The 2540-nt window shown below is 40.6% G+C and overlaps 1 non-coding gene across 1 annotated transcript; it reads left to right on the top strand.

The window, feature by feature from the left end:
* The first annotated feature begins 908 nt into the window (after positions 1-908).
* On the top strand, positions 909-975 carry LOC142849109 (small nucleolar RNA SNORD63). The gene has a single exon (XR_012910513.1). It is a non-coding gene; the product is annotated as a small nucleolar RNA SNORD63 (small nucleolar RNA).
* Positions 976-2540: the final 1565 nt, after the last annotated feature.

Raw genomic sequence — 2540 nt, 5'->3', positions numbered from 1 at the left:
GAGATTATTTTAATGTATGTGGAGATGATGGGAGAAGGTGGGTGCCCCTTCCAGTGAAAGCTAGAAGAGAGTATCAGATTCCCCAAAACTGTAACTATGGGCAGTTGTTAGCTACCCAACATAGGTGCTAGGAATTTAATTCAAGTCCTGTTAAAATAGGAAGCACACTTGAACTATTGAATGCGCACACATGGGCTATTTTAACTCTGTGAAAGACAACCACAAACACAGTATGTTTCTTAGAGATCTTTTTTGCTGCTATAAATTTGTCACATAGTAATGTCATCAGCTTTTCTGCCCCAGTCTTCATTGATAATGTGTATAGACCCCATTAAAGTAGATTTTAGTGTATTTCCACTGCATCACAGGATTTTAGTAAGGCTGATTTGCTGTGCTCCTTAGGTCTTATCCTAGTGGTGTGGTCTTAACCTTAATTGGAATCATAAAGATTAATTTGTAGTGAAATATTTTCTGTGTAGACAGACATCAACTTGCCATTTCTTACAACGGATGCTTCTGAACCCAAGCATCTGAATAGGATGCTAACTCGAACTGAGTTAGATCACATCGTCGCAGATGTAATCGTCAAAAGTATGGCTCTATGCCAGAAAGCTCTGCAAGATGCTAAAGTCAGCAAGCGTGACATAAGAGAAGTGATTCTGGTTGGTGGCATGATGAGGATGCCCAAGGTATGGACTCACGCTATAGTCTTTATAAGGGGGGGATCAATACATAATGCATTTTAATTAAAAGATGCAAAAAAGGGTATCAGGAAGAACATTAAACCCATTCTCGTAAAGATGATGTTGTCAAGCCTTGATGGTGGTCATTTCCCCAGGAGATGTTTTTTGGGGAACGTCTTCCCTGCATAGTGCTTGGGGCTTTTAGCATTTCTTTAACAAAGATCTTTGCAGTAATGCATTTTATTAATCAGCACATCATTCTGAAATCGGATGTGTAGAAATACTGAGCACAGACTGTTGAAGGTGCACTTGTTCCTTGGAGGCAGGTAGATTTACCTTGGGTTCAAGTTAATGGTGGAATTACTGCTTTTGGTGGCTTGTGTTGCTTGTGCGTGGTTTTGCTGCTCTGTTTTACCACTGGGATACTGGAAAATGGGTCTAGAATAAAGTTAGACCTAGAACTCGGGTTCTAGAGGACACATTGATATTAACAAATTATTCCAAGATGCTGTGTACTTTTTTGTTAACTCTTAGCACACAGGGTCAAAAACTATCCCATGGAATTGGTATTATTGCTTCCTTCAAATCGGCCTTTGATTAATTATGTCAAAATGTAGGCAGTATTTATAATCCCTTGTCTTGTGCTGTTTCCAGTGATGAATGTCACCTGGAAGACAGATAATAGAAGCAAATGCTTCTAAACTAAGTGGACAAAGTGAGTTGTCACGTGACCAAGAAGTCAGTCAGCATTGTTAGAGCTGAGTCCATCTGACTTGCAGTTGGCTGGCACTTTAGTGCTCTGTCTCAGTTCATCAGTGGCCCTGGGTTTTGGCTAAGAGGATCTTCTTTCTCCATAGATTCAGCAGACTGTGCAAGATATTTTTTTGGTTTTTTGAGACAGGGTTTCTCTGTGGTTTTGGAGCCTGTCCTGGAACTAGCTCTTGTAGACCAGGCTGGTCTCGAACTCACAGAGATCCGCCTGCCTCTGCCTCCCGAGTGTTGGGATTAAAGGCATGCACCACCACCGCCCAACTGTGCAAGATATTTTTTAAAAAATATTTATTTATTTACTTATTATACATACAATATTCTGTGTGTATGCCTGAAGGCCAGAGGAAGGCACCAGATCTCATTACAGATGGTTGTGAGCCACCATGTGGTTGCTGGGAATTGAACTCAGGACTTTTGGAAGAGCAGGCAATGCTCTTAACCACTGAGCCATCTCTCCAGTCCCTGTGCAAGACATTTTTAATCGGAACACCACTATTCCAGCCAAAAATAGCCAGGTAAGTTATCCTTCCTAACAAGTTTTATGTTCTATGAGTGTGTAATTGCAGCCACTTTATGAACTTTTAAAACGTTTTTCTAAATGCACACTAGCTGACCAGATGGTGAGATTACCGTGTTTTTTGTGATTTTTGTTTTCTTGCAGTTTCTGGAAAAGTTCTTAGATATCATTTGGCAGTTGTGATCAAGGGAAAGACAATGCAGTCTCCTAAAAGGGCTGTCGTCGTTTGCCATTGAATTCTCTGTGGTTTTTTTTTATTTTTATTTTTTATCAGAAACAAATAAAAAAGGTCTGGTGGCTAGCAACTTGGGAACTAGGCTTGACTTCAGTGTGAATGGTGTGGGCTGGGTTGTGTATTACCAAGCAGGGATATACGGGCATGGCTTAGCAGGGTCTTAGATGAAGAATTACTTGTGCCTGGTTGGATTGTCCCAAAACTTGGGAAGTTGAGGCATGAAAAAATGCGAGTATGAGAACTACCTGGATCATGTAGTGTGCTGTTTTCTCAAATGCTGTTTCCAGACTCAAATCAGTCTTGAGTTTTTCTAGAATCTCTCTCTTTGGTGTTT

This window comes from Microtus pennsylvanicus, chromosome 4 (genome assembly GCF_037038515.1).
Source record: "Microtus pennsylvanicus isolate mMicPen1 chromosome 4, mMicPen1.hap1, whole genome shotgun sequence".
Lineage (NCBI taxonomy): Eukaryota > Metazoa > Chordata > Mammalia > Rodentia > Cricetidae > Microtus > Microtus pennsylvanicus.
The sequence above is the reverse complement of the archived record's forward strand: the minus strand, read 5'-3'. Positions and strand labels throughout refer to the sequence as shown.